This window comes from Ciconia boyciana, chromosome 1 (assembly GCF_034638445.1).
Source record: "Ciconia boyciana chromosome 1, ASM3463844v1, whole genome shotgun sequence".
Lineage (NCBI taxonomy): Eukaryota > Metazoa > Chordata > Aves > Ciconiiformes > Ciconiidae > Ciconia > Ciconia boyciana.
The window spans coordinates 215,260,165-215,278,032 of NC_132934.1; the positions used below are offsets into that span (position 1 = coordinate 215,260,165).

At 39.2% G+C, this 17,868-nt stretch overlaps 1 protein-coding gene across 1 annotated transcript in view; it reads left to right on the top strand.

Moving 5' to 3' along the window:
* Nucleotides 1–1,560: 1,560 nt before the first annotated feature.
* Nucleotides 1,561–17,868, top strand: part of TENM4 (teneurin transmembrane protein 4) — a 514,257-nt gene continuing 497,949 nt past the window's right edge. Inside the window, exon 1 of the mRNA XM_072850823.1 lies at nucleotides 1,561–1,588. The gene's annotated coding sequence lies outside the window, so the exon portion shown is untranslated. The remainder of the gene's footprint in view (nucleotides 1,589–17,868) is intronic.

The window sequence follows — 17,868 nt, forward strand, 5'->3', positions numbered from 1 at the left end:
TGAAAGTCTTGGCATCCTGGTATGCAACCAATTCCCTGAAGCAGTACTTGTGGAAAGGGGTGGTGCGCTGGTGTTATATATGGGGAGCAGCAATAGTGAGGTGGGGGAATCTGAGAGTCCTGTTGTCAATGCATAACTTGTGATTTAGTGCATGATTTAGTTTTATAATAAACTTAGAGACATTTGAGATGCCCAGAGCCATTTGAGATGCCCAAACTTATTTAAGAGACTGGCAGGGAAGATGCAGGATCTGCAGGAAACCCATGTCTTTCTGGATGGCAGCTGAAGGACAATCAGAATAACTAGGGCATCTCTAGTGGCACTGGACAGTTTTGTGTGGACAGCTGAGCAGGGCTGTGTCTTACATCTGCAGTCACAATTTTTCAAGTTATTTTTTGATAACACTGAAGGGCATGCTAACTGTGACCTATCAGAAGCTGTTGGCCTTTAGCAAGATCATATACTGACTCATTTGCACTGCTGTGCCACATATTACACCTGTGAGTGTTGTCACTAAACTGAGTGACATTACCAAATATGCCTCACAGTAAACATATATATAGGTTTAAGTCACTACAAAATTGAGAGTTGTGTTCAAGTCCCCATTAAATATTGAGCTGCTAAAAAAATGCTCAGGACATTACCAAATTAAATTTAAAGTGTCTGAACAATATGGACCATGGGACTGAGACACTCATGTTTTGATGTATGTTGAAAAAATTGGACTTATCCAGGTGTCAGACACAGGAGTCTCTCTCCTCTAATTTCTTTTAAAAGACTGATATAAGCCTGTAAAAACTACAATATTTTAGTGATATCTTAAAATAAGTAAATATGCTTTATTACCAGCATTCAGCATGAAATCTAGAAAAGAAAAAAAAAAGTTGTTGCTGGAGGGTTCGTCCCATGAAAAATGTATTTTGTCTTTCTTCAGATTTGTGTGCATACAAACTTAGGTCCAATTTCATTCCACTCAGCCTGAAGCACCTCACATTTGGTGTACAGTTGCCCCTTATCCAGCCTTTGAAACCACATCTAAACCATGAAGCCACCCATGGATGGTGGCAAGCTCTGTATACCTTGGGTAGGAATGAACCTGGAACATGCCATAACTCTGTTCTGGTTGCCCACGCTCCTGGGAAAATCAAAGAATGGGAAGGCAGCTTGGGCATGGCTGTTCTGTAGATATGAAGGTAAATATCCATTTCTCCATATCAATACAGACATAAAGACAGATACCAGTTGCTGTCTGATGAGATGGTAGCCTGGGGAGAACATGCTTCTGATGTAGGTACTTTAGTTAGGTGCTCACGGAGAGGGAGAATCTGGGTCTTTGAACTTATGAAGGATCCTACATGGACAATCCTGACAGCTGCCATGCAAACAACATTTACCAATCCATGCCAGTATTTTCTGACACCCAACACCTGGCTCCTTTTCTGTAGTGAGAATGGCTGGACCATTGCAGTGGCGCACTGATTTTTGTGGATGGTGAACACAAAAAGGGGATTGAGAAGAGACCACCCGAGTTATTCTGACACATGACTTGAGTGCTTTCTATTCTTAGCCAAATGAGGATCTGGGATATGTAAGTATACTATCATTGTTTTTTAGATTTATTTGTAAAAATGAGAGAAAGAAATAAAACTCTTAATCTACCATGGGGATGGGATTTATACATTTATCATTTTCTTTTGATGTGTGTTTATACTTAAGTGGAGTTGGTAAATCAAGCTATTTCTTGTGATATTTTAAAGCATCATTATTTGTCTCTTGATTCCATCCTTCTTTTTCTTTAAAGAAATGAAAAGAGCAAAACCCATGAAATTATATTTACAGTGTCATTTTAAATTTATTGTCTAATAAATAGTGATCACTTGGAAAATCCTTTTTTCTTCAGTATTGTTAACAAGAGATTTAACCAAAGTGACTGAATCAAGATGAGAAAGGATTCCAGGTTCTTGAAGCTTGAATAAATGACATTGTCAATGTATATGTGTTGTTCCGGAAGTTCATTTGAAGTCACAGAAATAACCTAAATATAATTTCATGGCAGCTTGCATACTACTTAGCATAATTGATTCTTGACTACAGAGCTTCCATTCTCTGTGTTTCACCAGCATTTCCAACTCACCAAATACCCACCAACACTTACCTTTTTACTCTTCCACATTCTCAGTACAAGCAAAGATAACACTTTTTTTTCCCAACAAACTGTACATCGACTTCCAAATTGACAAATTTATCTTGACTTCCACCAACACTTTTGCTGAATGAGCGTAACCACCTCTCATTTTACAATATCATGTGGATCTACTACTTCTGACTCATCTAATGATGCTGCATAAGATGCTTTTTAGAACTGCATTATCCCCCATAAAACATTATTTGTGTTTAACAAATAATAAATAGAACTTGTCAGCCACAGAATACTGTACCTCAGTTTTCCAAATGAGTGCACATCCCAAAATATTTCAAAAAGGAGAAAAGAAAATCAATAGAAATTTGAAATGTTCTTAAAGTGCTACATATACCAAGGCTTTAACTAGCCATAGATAAAGATTTAGAAACACAGTCAAGTTTATTTCTACAACTTCAATTCAGAAACTCCATACTTCAAAGTACAGAAACAAACCAACAAGAGCTGTAGTGGCCTGAGTTGTAAGGATGAGGCTGAGTCCTATGATATTTCTGTGTTTGAAATCCAGCTCAGGAGAATGTCTTTATTCAGATAGGGGTACAAAGTATAGCTTTATATTTCAAGGATGTACTGATTCTCCTTTGGTTTTAAACAATAAGCATATGCTTGCATTCTTCCCTCAGTCCAGGCTATAATTATGTATTTCAGATTATAGTGTTTATATAGTAACGAGACTAGCCTGAATTCTTGCAGCTTTGGGCAACTTCTTGAAAATACACATTGTAACAGTTACAGGCAGATTGTTCTTGATATGTCTTTATTAAAATAAATTTATTTTAAGGAATGTTTAGATTTTGTACTGTAGCTGACTGATTTAGTAGAGATTGGTATAGCAATAATGTCATTATATCAAGCCTCTTTTATTTTGGGGATTCCCAGAGAGATTTCAGTAAAAGAAACTATAGCCTAGGCAACTCCACTATGTTAGAGGGAGAAAACAAGGTTTTTCAGGACAAATGAAAAGTGTGGCGAGGCAATAGTGGAGCATTTTGATTTCCTTTCAGAAAAGAAAATAAATGAAAAGCCTCTGAGTGGTAAAGTGGAGCAGTTGGACATTTTCTTAGACATGCAGATATGCAAAGGATGTTGATGACACCATGAAATATCTGCATATCTCCAGATAGGAGCTTTTGTATCATAATTTGTTCAGCAGCAATTAAACTATCTCATTCCTGGAAGAAAAAGCCCTCATATGTATCAGGACTTTCTTAAAAAGAGGAACAAAAACTCATTTGCCACAAATTGTACTTTTTAAGACACCTATCAACCTAACCTAGACTTTTTGACAGCTATGGAAACAAGCCAAGATTATATTAAAAATTGATATTGTGCTGGGGGTAACCATTCCCTGCCAGATGTATTGCATATACCCTGCTGTGTGCATGGATATTTATGGATATGTCTATACAACATATCCAGTCAAGGAAAAAAAAAATATATATGGGAAGGTGTGCTAATATCTGGTTGTTCACGGCTAAAACATACAGTGGTAATACATTGTCCTAGCAAATGAAGGTGAAGGACATAAATAAAGGGTTATTCCCATAGTGATTCAGCAGTTCAAAGACTGTACTACATATCTGCTGGAAAAGAGTGAATGGGGTATCCATTCATCTTGGTTCCCCCTGGTTACTATCTGAAAGTAAATTGCATCTACCACTACCTGTATGGGGAACCCTGACAACTGGAGGGAATTTGAGTTACCTGAACCATGCGTCTCCCCACATGTCACCAGGATGGGGATTTACATTTGAAATAGAAATTGATTTATAACCTTGCAGAAATGCACAAGAGTAATAAATGGATCTTATCAGTATGTCTGGCCAGTTTTGAGTTCCTGCAGAAACGTTGCCACACAGGGATCTCCTCTGAGGTACTCAGATATCAGTGTGATTAGCCTGGTAGACAGACCTCTGTATTGGGGAAGCAAGGTCAATGCTCCTGGGACAATAGGAGACATAAAGATTCAATAATAATATCTTATTATTCTATCAAATGATGTCTGCAGAACACTTTAAAATCATTATGTGAAGGACAAAGGATGCTATATAGAGAGAGGGGTAAAGGCTGACATTTCTACAGTGCATTTAATTAACAGAATTCCATGCAAGCCTGGCCTTTGGAAGAAAAATAATCTTTGGTTGCACACTGGGCACGTTGAGCTTCCATAATAAACACACAGGAAACCCCTGTAAGGCATCTGCTGAATCAAGGCTATTGTTTTGCTGGTGCCATGTCCTCAAAGACCCCGAGGTTGAAAGACCTTCTATACAAGTGAAACCTGTTTTGCTTACTACAAGTAGGGGGTTGATGGAGACAACAAACAGCAGCAGTAATTGATCATTTTTATTAACCACTGTTAATAAAACGGTGTTAAGCTTCACTTCTCATGCTGTTGGAGCTCTTGATATAGCTGAATTTCAGTGAGGAGACAGAATATGTCTACGTAGGAATATCTTCCCCAAGCCAGTACAAGCACTGTTCATGGGAAGTGTTGTGGTTCCTTTTGTAAAGGAGTGGTCAAATGAGAACTAGTTAGCACATTTTTTATTGGTTCCTACTAAGAAATTGACATTTTCTTCTTCTGCTGGCAGTTCTTCAAGGTACCCAGACTGAAAAAGTAATGCACTACAAAATAAAGGCACTTATTGCTCCGTGTCAGGGTTCACCCCTATTGTTATGGAAAAGGGACATAGGAGATGATCAGAAATGATCATCTGACCATGCCCTTAATTCACCCATTGTATCCCACATGGTTTGTGCTCTCTATGATCACATTTCAGTTTTGGATCCTGCGCTGCAGCAGAAAATTAAGGGCAGTGGTGTGGCCTAGTGTGGAGACCACAGGGCTGAGAAGTGGTAAAGTAATCTTACATCTACTCTGGATTTACAAGGGTTTGATAGATTATATCAGTCTATCTTGCCCATTTATACAATTAAATTAATGAGATTGACCGATGTTCGTAAAGGACATTGAGATAAATAGAATAAAAGTACCCCTTAACAGTTGCATGATTTTTTTTTTCCTTAATGATACACTCTTTCCAGAAAATGGGCCCAGGATGGGAATAGGTGATATACGCAGACTCTTGCCACCTCCACTATATAAATTAACTTCCAGCACCCTGTCCTTTAGTTGAAAATACTAAAGTACACTACCTGTTTCATTAGACATGGATCATTTCTATAGTGCATGGTTGCCATTGCTGCTTGATAATTTGTCAGAAGGATTTGGGAAAGGCCTAGAATGCCACAAAACTGGCAAATAAAGATGACTCTGTTTTTAGAGATGGCACGAGAAAAAACATATTTGCTGATGTGCACAGTAATTCTTTTCCTCCGATATAAACCTGTTGGGATAACTACATTGTGTGGAGTGAAGCATAGAGCTCTCTTAGAAACCAAAAATATCTTTAGAAATTGAATATTTATAATGGAAATGGCAAGACTGCCACTGTGGTAGCTTCAGGTTTGAAGTCACTATCATTGCCAGTCTATGAGAGAATAAATAGGTGCAAAGTGGTTAAAAAATAAAAACTGTCAAAAAAATTTTTTTTAACTTTTTCCACATGAAGGTGATCAGATGTTTGAACAGGTTGTCTAGGGAAGTTGGGTAATCTCTGTCCTTGGTGGCTTGCAAATAGTGGGACAAGTTCTTGAACCACCTAATCTAACTGGACCTGCTTTTGAGATGGAGGTTTGGCTACAGATCTCCAGAGGTCCTGGTCAAAGCTGAGTTTTTTTGTGATTCTAGGAAGGGAGGCCATCAAAGATGAAAGTTCAAAGAAAAATCTGGAAAGCGCATCTTTGTCATTATCCAAAGGTATCTCTATAGCTACAGATGTCTTGGTGGGACAAGGAGTTCTGTTTATCTGCTTCTCAGAGGGAAGGACAAGTCTACCTTTTCTGACAGCTCTTGGAAACAATGTGAGGAGAAGTTGACTGAATTTGCTGACACCCACATTTAGCTTCAGCTAAATGTTAGCCGAAGTTTCCTTTCTCCGTCTCATCCCTTTTATAGTGGGGATTTAACACTGCCTAATCTGCACTAGGTATCCCCATGCAAAGAAGCGGGATGAGATTCCTGGCTGGAGGCTTTTCCATCCTTGTAAGTTCCCTTCATATGTAATGCCATTGCAGTTGCTACACATGAACAGTAAAGTGAACTGTTATCAGCCACTTCAGAATATCCCTTCTAAGGAGGAGGTTAATCCTTCTGGGTCCTCGACTCAGGTTGCTCATAACAGCAATGTGACAGGCACCATAGCCAAATCCAAACTGCCTGAGAGGTCAAGGTATGGGCCAAGGGGCTTCTGCCTTTCTTGAATTTTCCTACTGAAAGTGCACTGTGATTTGCTTCAACCCAAAGCCAGACTGCCAGCCAACAGACAGGCCATACAGACAGCATTGACATACTCATTGGGATTCTCCTACCATCCACTCCCCCCTTTCTCATCTCCACTCAGTCCCATTCTGTTATCCTTGCTTGCTTTTCCTACCTGTGGCATGACTGGGAGAAGCAAATTTTTCTGCTTGTCTCCTTGTTTCTGTACTACAATAAAGCAGGATTGTAGGTAGGAAATCAGTAGTGTGTTTATCATGGCTGAGGTTTGAGAAGAAGGTTCCATAATATCCGTTATATCTATCCTGTCCTCACAGGTAAGTCTGCATTGAGCCAGAATAGCAATTTTAGGCTCTTTAACCCTCACAACAGTAGGATTCCTATATTGTATTTTCTCCTCAGGTTTTACTGAAGTTGGATCTAGGTAGACAGACTGGTCTTCTCTTGGCCACTGTTCTGAAGAGAACCGCACACTGTGTTGTCCTCTCTGTATCTAGATCTGTGCCATTTTTGGTGGCTCCAACTACTATGGCTGTGTGAAATGCTCCTTGAAAAGTTTTCTTCTGCCTCTCCAAATCCATGCCTGCTGCATGAGTCTCAGGTCACCATATCTTAGTAAAACATCCACAAACTTGGGGTGAAGGGTGTTTGTGCCAAAGGGTTATCAGAGCCACAATCTTCTGCAGTGTCAACTTCCATTGCACTTTGGTGGCCTTCAGCTGATAGGAGTGATTTGAAGTTTCATGCCATTAGAAATAGTTAAGGAAGTTTCTGGAGTGAGAAGGCTCACTGTGGAGCTTGAAAAATAGATTTTTTAAGCAGTTTTCTGAGCACTCTTTTCCCCCACCTGTGTGGCCCAGATAGCACAATCCTCAGTGTATCAGCAGATAAAGCAATTATGTATTTTAAGCTGGTCCTTAAAAACGCACCCAGCCCTGTACAAATACCTTTACTCTTTGCATATAATAAGGATGCCAGACCTTTCCACCTGCCTCTTATCTTCCTATTGCAGATAGGGCAAGAGGGAAAGAGGCCTCCTGCCACGAGAAGGTGAACTCTGAATTTGGTACGTGATCTGCAGGACAGAAACAGTTAATTCCTCTGAATGCATTCTTTTCAGTAGAGATGGCTTTTGAAAACAAAATTTAATGAAATCTACTGTCCTTTTCATAAAATATTTGAAGAAAGTCTTGTTCGATAGCACTTGTCAATCAATCCTCTGCTATTGTTACTTCCCCCCCCCCCCCCCTTTTTTTTTAATTGGCATCTGTCTGGAAGGACACAAACAAATCCCAAGCTGGTATCTTAAGTAGGATATTGTGGAACTGTTCTCTTTCAATCCTTGAATTTCTCTGTTGATACAGATAAATAAATTGCAAAGTCTAAATTAATAGGTGCACGGGGCAAAAGCATGAGAAAAGCTTCAAAAAGCATATGCAGAAAAAATCCTTGGGTATACTGAGAGGATGCTTTTTGAAATCATATTTACCCTACTACTAATAAGTTGTCAAAATATATGCAAGATTCTGAAAATTCTAAAATCATCAGACAATTAATTTGCCTTTTCTCTACAATAAGTCAAACTCGAAATAAGCAGATATTTAACCTTTGGACATTAGATGTTCCCTTTCTGTTAAATAATTATGGTATTACTAGCAGTTTCCAAGGATTTAGAAGAAATGTTTTAGTTATATGCTTATTACTTTTCAAAAATCAGGCTTAGAAGATGTATAAAAGTCTGTAGCAATATTTCACAGAATCACAGAATCACAGAATCGTATAGGTTGGAAAAGACCTTTAAGATCATCAAGTCCAACCATAAACCTAACACTACCAAGACCACCACTACACCATGTCCCTAAGCACCTCATCCAAACGTCTGTTAAATACCTCCAGGGATGGTGACTCAACCACTTCCCTGGGCAGCCTCTTCCAATGCTTGACAACCCTTTCAGTGAAGTAAAATTTCCTAATATCCAGTCTAAACCTCCCCTGGTGCAACTTGAGGCCATTTCCTCTCATCCTATCACTTGTTACCTGGGAAAAGAGACCGACCCCATCTCTCTACACCCTCCTTTCAGGCAGCTGTAGAGAGCGATAAGGTCTCCCCTCAGCCTCCTTTTCTCCAGGCTAAACAACCCCAGTTCCCTCAGCCGCTCCCCATCAGCCTTGTGCTCCAGACCCTTCCCCAGCTTCGTTGCCCTTCTCTGGACACGCTCCAGCCCCTCAATGTCTCTCTTGTAGTGAGGGGCCCAAAACTGAACACAGCATTCGAGGTGCGAATTTCTTACCGACTTTGCCATTCATTCCCATTTCACTGTTTTGTGAAATACTAAACTATTTTACATTTGCTGGTGTTCCTGTAAACAGGTGTACTGCATTTATGGTTTAATTATCTGGGACTTTTTATACTTCATCATAGTCAGTTAACCTCACACGACTACATACCTGGCTTTAGCTGCTATTTAAAACTATTGGTACACAACTTAAATAGGAGATCATAAAGATTCAGCTTAAGTACCTCAAGCAGGCTGTTGTAACTATAGGTGAAGGTATGCGTATGTCCAAAGGATTGCTGAGCATCTTCTCTAGCAGCATAATTATTATGCAGAAGAAAACAATTTTCTTACTAGCCTGCACAAAGGTATCTTTTATGATGGCATTTTCTATCAATAGTCATGTGAGATAGAAGGATTCATTTTAAATTCAAACATTACAGCCTGCCAGATTAATAAACCATATTTATGAAATAGTAATAACTCCCTGAATGTGTTTTTTAACTCAGGAGATTGAACACTGATATCGAACAGGTGTCTTTCTTCAGGATCTGCGTAGTGATATATGGCACGCTGTTTGCTGTGATATTGATGTACTGGGAGCCAGACTGAAGGATGGGGTCGGTATGCATAATGCCTGCATGTTTCTACTGCAGTGCATATCAGAGCATGGACAGATATTTTGGTGGGAGGTTCTTAGCTTCTTAGATCCACGTTTTCTCTTCTCCTTGTTCGTGAGTGGAGATGTGAATGAGTGTGAAGTCTTTAGAAGGTGTTTAAAAGGTCTTTAAACGCACACACAACTGCACACAAACGCACAAAAATCAAGAACACAGAAAAGCTTAAAATGTCATCATATTTAAGCATGAGCAGGGATGGATAACTAGGCATCATCAGTCTCTAGTTTGCTCAAGAGGGTCAAGAAGGTAGAAAAAATCTAGCCTGAGTCAAAGTTTGTGACAAAATATATATATAAAAAAAATTTGGTTTCAGAGTGAAAACTAGAACACCATTTTTTCTGACAGTCACTCACGTGTTCAACTTCTCAATACCAAGATGGAATTGAGAGTAGTGTGTTCACGGTGGCCCTAACAATTTCTGCTGATTTTTAGACTTTGTTGTAAAATAAGTGGACTATTCCTTTGTGGTTCGAGAATGAAAACTTCTGGTGTGATCAAAGCTACTGCATCTTGACTGAGGGCTTCTCTGCACTTCAAAGGTGTGGAGCTTTTGTTGTACCACTCTAGGTGAAGGTACGCATCTCTTCCTAGTGGGAATAATTGGCTACCAACATAAATAAGCCTTATGCCTCTGCTGCTGCTCTTCCCCTCTTGTAAGGGGAATAAGGTGCAGAGAGTTGTGACACTTTTAAATGGGTTTAATTGAAAACTGGGTTCTGTATAAGTATAGCCATACAGGTAACTAACTGCCCTCAAAATTAACTGAGGTGTGTGGGTAAAGAAATGTGGTCTTGGATTGTAAAAGCCTGAAACAATGGTTCTGCATGATGCAGGAAAGCAATGATGGGAATACACAGCCCTGTCATCTCATCGGGGAGCTTCAGCTCCACATCCATTTTATAATAATTTAAAACCACAGCTGTCTAATTGTTTTAGCAAAAAAAAAAAAAAAAGTGCTAGGTCTTTCAGGATTCAGGATGAATATTTGGGGTGCAGTGGAACACCACTGTCTCTGGAGGTCTCCTAGCAGAGCCCCTGAGAGACTAAGATGCTTTTAGCAAGACAACATACCTTTCGTCATGGAAATATATATAGCCACATGACTTTTCTGCTGTTGTTAAGAAGAGCACTACATAAATATGTCTAAAGGACAAAGTGGCCTTGGGATTTGATTGGTTGCAAACCATCACAAATCTGAATCTGAATTAGTATTTAATTGCATCAAACCACTGCCTGGCAAGGCCTGTCAGCAGGTTTGTTTTTATTTCATCAAGCTTCATATGTTAGTACTGCTGACAGGCAGGGAACAAAGTGAAAGGCACCAGATCCCCAGCACTGCTAGCCACCAGAAATGAAGAAGGGAGACCTGAGAGAGCTGAATTTGTAAAATAAAAGATGAAAAAATACATTTGAGCAGGAGAAACAGCACAGAAAAGAAGGGTAAGAGAGAAGGCAGTGAGCAAGCAAAAGAGAAGGAAACAGCAAGGAGAGCAAGATCAGTGCTGAAATAAGGGAGATCGTAAGGAGACGGTAGGTACTGTGAGAGCCTGGTTGTGGGGGCCAAAGGAAAAGAGCAGCTGAATTTCTTCCCACATTCTGCAGCTGCTTTTTAATTAATAAATACATGGATTATGCCAAAATAAAGCAATGGAACACCTACTTTCACCTTCTGTGTAACAGGATCTCGTTGGTTAAACATGTGTTAAGCCTGGCAGTTCACGTCGTTGACCTTTTCTCCCAGCCACTGTCTAATCACTGCTCTTTGGAGCCAACATCTTGCTCCTTCGGTTGCCCACAGCCCTTCCTTTAGGAAGGTGTGGAACCAGTGCTGCAGCATTAGCGACAGAAACTGATCCCTATGGAATTATTATTAATGCTGTGGGAGAGGTGTTCAGGCTGATGGCTGACGTGTAGAGACACACGCATGCAGCCTGGGCACTCTTGGTTTCTATCACTGCCTCTTCATTCTCAAGTGAGGGCAATTTTGTTGATCTTCTCTAACCTTCTGTTTTACACGTGTACTAAAATGAGCAACAGGCCAGCACAAGAAGAGAATATCAACGAGTCAGATGCTGCTCCATCACGAAACAGAACTAAGCGGACTCTTTCCTTGATCCAATCACGCCTTCATTTCACACTGACAAATCGATTCTCAAAGGTGAACTGGCCTTGACAATCATGAAAATCAGGGTGGTTTGGATTGTTGTCTGACTTAAAGAGCTCTTTGATGGGACAGACTGAAATCTTGTAATTGAAAAAACTTGAACTCAAGATCTAAATCTCAATTTCATAGATTGGTCTCATTTTTAATTTCAGTGGAAAAGCTTAGGCACAATCAGATTTGCCCTAAAGATTCAGTAGATCATCTATGAATATAATCTCATGTCAAGTCCATCCAAGATTCCTTAAAACATTATTTTAGTTTAGTTTTTCCTTCGTTGTTATGACACATCTATCCTAGAACCTGATCATTAAAGAATTTCAGATCATTGCATTCACTTGGTTAGGCTACAAGGCATATCTCTGCAAGAGTGCTCCACTTTCCCTGCATCTGCAAAACCCTTGGTGACAAAACAAGCATCAAGAATTTTGCTGGATGGATTGCAGAGAAGGAATTTAGCTTTAAAAAGACAAGTAAAATTAAACTTACAGCTCTGGGAGGAATGCCAGTCTTTAGTATTAATAATAAAGCCATTGTTTTTAATTCACTTATAATTACATAAGTTGTTTTTTCTTTATTGCTGTTAATTAACAAATATTTAATTGATTCAGCAATTCACTAATGTTCTTGATAACAAAATATTTAAAGAAGATGCAGTGTAGAGAATGGCTTTAAGGGATTTCAAAGGGTTTTTTTCACATTGTAGTTACTGAATATCAACCAGCACTTACAATCTCCAAAAACCTCTTGTTTTTTGAGAAGCTATGTCTTGAAAAATAACTAAAAGTTAATTATTGTGTCTGTCCCAACTATAGTAAGTCATAAGCAATATATTAAATTAAAAAGCCTATATAAAAAGAACCACAACTCCAAGTGACCCAGGCAATTAGATCAGCAACCTAATCTAACAGTTTCATAATTTCAAAGATTTTTGAGGTCAGAGAAACCATTAGCTCTTCCACCTTGACCTCCCATTTAATGGGGGTGATGGAATTTCATTCACTCCCAGTTGGAGCCTAGAAACTTCTGTGCAGGACAAATCTTATCTTCCAGAGACTCACTGAGCACATTCAGAGATAGAGATCCCGCCATGCCTATCGCAAGTGTGCTTAAGTGCTTAAGTGCATTCGCTGTTAAGCATCTGTACCTTTTTTCTGGTGCGAATTTGTTTAGCTTTACCTTTCAATCCTTGGTTTGTGCCTTTCAATACTAAATAAAGCATGCTCCGGTGTCTGTCTCCTCCTCTTGGATTTATTTGTGCACCTGAATAAATTTTTCTCTTCGCTGTCTTTCCCAGTGCTTTTACTTTTCTTTGCATTTCATTTACCTGGGACAGGGGAAGTTAATTGATCAATTCCTCTATTGATTTCAGTCTGCTTCTCATTTTCTAGCACAACAGTGTCTGGCAAATTCCAAGGACTCTATTTTTTTAGCATTTTTCTTTTTTCTAACATGGGGAAATCATTTCAGTTTCTCCCAGCACCACTCTTTTCTTTACTAACAGCTGCTATTTAATTTTGAACTCCTGGACAATAATTCTATAAAGTTAAAATGAGACCCTTCATCGTGACACAGTCACAAACAAAAGCCTGTCATTTAAAAAAAATATACTTATGGGTCACCTGCCTTGCTCCTATAACTGCTGATAATAAGCAGATGGGAAGGAGCTTACTTAAGCCAACTTTTACCTTCAGCCCAAGTGTTTCCCATTATTATCTAGCTACTGATCCTATGTGAAAAGAATTCTTTTCTGGTATTTCTGTGTTAGAACCACAAGAGCCATGATTTAATAGATGTGTTTATAGCACATTATACGTTACAGGCGTCTTTTCAAAGATTTCAAAGCCACATCTTGACAGTTTCATTTTTTTTTAAGAGATGCCTTTAATAACCATTTCTTGCTGACTTAAGAAATGAAGGAGGAAAGTGTAACTTCAAAGTGTTGGCAAAATAATATGAATTATCCAAATGTACTTGTAAAGTTGTTTCCAGTTACAGTAGTAGTAACTCAAGACTGATAGCTGATTTCCCCTTTCCCAACTGTTTCCAATTTAAACGGGTATCTTCTGGAGTTGTTCCACATTATGTTGCTACTCTAGAACAAACCAGTTTATTCAACTGTATTTTCTAAAAAAATTGGAAGCAAAACAAGAAACAACACAAAAATGCCACTAATTAGTATAGTAAGTATGATACTTCCAGTTCTTTTAGCTAAAGAGCTGAAAGACATAATTAACACAAGTGGAATTAAAGAGATTCATAAAAATTTGAATCAGAACTTGAAGACCTATGTGTCTTTCAATACACGGTTGAAAATCTATCAGTAACTTCTTATATATAAGCTATTATAGGCAGAGATGATATTTTTTTCCTTCTATGCAATATGGCAAAATAAGAGAAAGTAATAAAAGATACATTAATATTTAAATAGTTAATCATACATTATTAATAGTGGCATTAATTAAGACCCTTACATACCTTTTCCCATTCCCTTCTCTATGTTGCTGTCCAGACTAATCACGTAACCTTACTATACCATTGACCTTTGACCAGATGCGTAATTATTATTAATTATTATTCTTACAGCTGGCACTGGGCCCACCAAACTTTCCCCTTCAGTGTTGCTTTCAGAGTTGCAAAATTTTGAACTATTGCAGATCAACCTATGGACCCTTGTAGGTTTTTTCTTTTATTCTCCTTTTTCTCCCTTGGGTATTAAATTTCCCTCCCCCTTGTACATTTTCCTGCTGTTGATCTGTCCTGCTTCTTGTCTTACAACAGCAAAGGTGGATTTATAACACTGGGAAGGAAAGATTTCTAGTGATGAGGACACTAAAGACCTGGCACAGATTATCTGCAGTGGTTGTGGAGTTTCCATCATTATGAGAGCAAGTTAAACAAACATCTGTCAGGCATGACTTTCATGTAGTTAAGCCTGCCTCTGGGCAAGGGGAGGGACTAGATGACCTCTGGAGATCTTTTATGGCCATAAGTTTCTCTGAGGGGAATAAAGCAGGCTGGGCTCACTCCCATGCATGGTTATGACCTGGTCTGTCCCATGCGTGTGCTCAGGTGCCTTGCAGTGGTGTAGAAGCTCAGGGAGCATCCTGACCCTTCCTAAAATACAGCACATGTCTGACTGCTGCCCCTGGGTTCTGGAAGTATATTTGTCTTGAGAAAAAGAGGACCAAACAAGGATTTTAAGTGATCTTCTGAGATCACTTTTCAACACGTTTATTTTTCCTCTGGGTCATCTGCAGTAGAATTTATAAAAAGAAATTGTTTGCTGGCATTCAGACTGGTAGCATACAAATAGAAACACACCAGTCTCCTCACAGTGTTGTAAATATTCTAAAAGATTTATTCCTTTTAATGGTGAAATTTGTGCATAATCCTATGCACAGAAGAGGATGATATGCTATAGCAAGGCCCATTTGGTAGTGCTTTTGGGCTAGCAAATATTTTGTATATTCAAACCAGTCCCCTTCCTTTCTCCAACAGCAACACCTGATCCTGTTGTGTGACATGAGAATTTGTGTGTTCCTCATCTTTACACACTCTGTGAGAAGTCATAGCCCTGATAAGTAATGAAAATAAAATCTCCCCAGGTTCTCTATTGCAAGGTGACATTTCTCTTATTATCCCCTTTTGTTGCTTCCATCCTCTGCCCTACAAGAAAGCTTAATGAAGAGACCAAAGAAGAGGCAACGCTCAGCTCCCCGTCCCTGGGCTCTTGTGACAGAAGCAGGTGTTGCATTATGCAGGGAGGAGTGTGTTCCTCAGTAACATTATCCTGGGAATTATCTTAGAGAGATTGACCTGTGAATAATAGCCAAGCCTCAGGGTTAGCCTAGCAGTAATTATCTGCTAGACGTTTTCACTAGCCGTATCCTTTCAGGTCAAGAGGCAAACATGAGGACTCACATCCATGCTTCACGGCAAATTATCATTCAATTACAGTGACTTTTGAACCCCACCAAATGTAAATTGAATTGTCCTTTCTTTATAATATTTATTTGTATGAAAAATTCCAGGGAATTTAAAATGCAAGATACATAAGCAGTCCAGCAGGAACTATATACAGAGTCTGAGACTGTAATAGAATACTTTAGAAGTTTTCCATCCGAGAAATTTTGGAGGGATCTGTGATTCACAGATATAAACTGTGTCTTCATTGCAACATGAGTTACTCAGAGGCAGCCATTCTTCAGCAAGCCAATTCATGAGAAAAGAGTCGCCCCAGTACAAGCATCTTTTTGCAGAGACAGGATATATTAGGAGCACAAGACAGCCATGCTGCAGCAACTCATGAGCTGTATTAGCTTGGTTCTGTCCTAAGATGCACTCCTAGGCTGGAGTTCATCCCAGCTGGAAGGATCCAGTAGTAGTAGTTTCTTTCCTTCAACAATCAAAGGAGTTGAAGGTGACTAGCTCATGTGAAGATGTCCTCAACATCCAAAGTTTAATGAGAGATTAATCCTACCCTATCTGTGGAGTAGTTCATAAGAAGTGTCTCCTTGTATATCCCTGACCTGCCCTCAGTTTTTGCCAAAACTTGCTAGGTTAAACTCTAATTGTGAGTCAACTCTTGGAGTCAGAGCCCTGATGTGGTGGAATCCCATAGCTCAGCTCAGGGAAAAGGGGTCAGGCGTTGGAGCAAGAGCAAGAGCCTCATGGTAGCTCTTTTGCTGTGAGACAAAGCATTTTACCATTACAATATGCAGGCAATAGAGAACTGTGCCCGGCTAACAGCTTTTGGGTAATATAACTAACTTTATTCCATCAAGGTCATCAGCATGAAAACATATTGAAAAGAATCCTTAAAGGGACATAATCCACTTCAAATCGTAACTTGCAGGTATCTTTCTTAATCTGATGTATTGCAGGAATGCCTTAGACCATGGAGAGGGAATTCATTTGAAAATGCACTTGACTTGTTGTTAGTTATTGATATTCTGTGTTTGATTTTGATTTTGCATGCGGCTTAGCCTGCATGGGGAAAAATCGATAAAATCTGTTTCAGTTTTGTTTATAGTCTGTTTCTCCCTCTGGCTGCCCAAATAGCGGTGGTTAGATTTCAGGGTCTATTCTGGGACATGAATGTCTAAAACCAGGAGGTTTTAATTTGATTTTTTTTTTCCAGTCCTGGATTTTATAGAAGTTTTGTTTTGAGATAGTATAAAAGACATTTCTTAATGAAATGCAAGTTTTGTTTGGAAAAGATGAGGACAAAGTATACAGAAAAACAGCCTGGATTAGGTGCATCTGATCAAATGTAAATATACACAGCTGAGATAGTCACCACAGATGGTTTTTTTAGTCAGTGGAGAGAAACAAGCACACCCAGGGTGCAATCTTTTAATTTTAAAAGACACACCTAAAATAAAACCACATAATGTGCCCTAAAAATGTCTGCTTCACTCTGGGGATTAGAAAAGGAGCTCGGGTGACAAGTTTGGATGGACACTGGAGATGACTATAGTTTTATGAGTTTCCTTCCTATCTGCATAAGATCTCTCTCTATCACTCATGCTGGCATTGCTCCACTGTTCAGGAAAGACACCATTCCTTGGGTGAGAAATCAGGGCTACAGATTAGTCTTCTCACTACTAGGCTACAAAGTGATGATCCCATTCTTTCAGGTAGCTTGGCTGCCTTGCATTCTTGCCTGCAAAGGTGAAAAACTTCAACAAGAAGGAAAAAGAGCATCCCCTTCTACAAAGCCTTTAAACTGGTTCTGAGATCACTCAATAGCAAAGAGGTTAGGTCCTGTGTTAGCAGAAACCCTTTCTCACCTCTGCTTGCAGAAAGCGAAGATCTTGAACCTAGGTCTTCTATTTCTTTTGTGAAAGTTCAGGTCAATATGTTACTGCATAAAAGAGTAGGGAACAGGGCGATGCACCATTGTCCATGGCTTGGAAGAACAAAGAGAGAGTTACTGAAAGGCTATAGATACTGAGGTTGAGGAGGACTGGCCAACCTATGAACCACAAGTTGAGATGAACCAAATAATTTCAGTTCTTAAGCCATGAATGTGGGCAGAGCCTAAGTGACATACTCTCTTTAGTGCATACTCCGCTCTCTTTCTGGAGACAACTGGGACTCTAAATCCTGAGAACTCAAAAGGTAACAAAGGAAAAATATAAACACATTTTTAGTGAACTTTTAGACATGACACAGAGGTCCTTGCTGCAGTGGAAAATCTATAA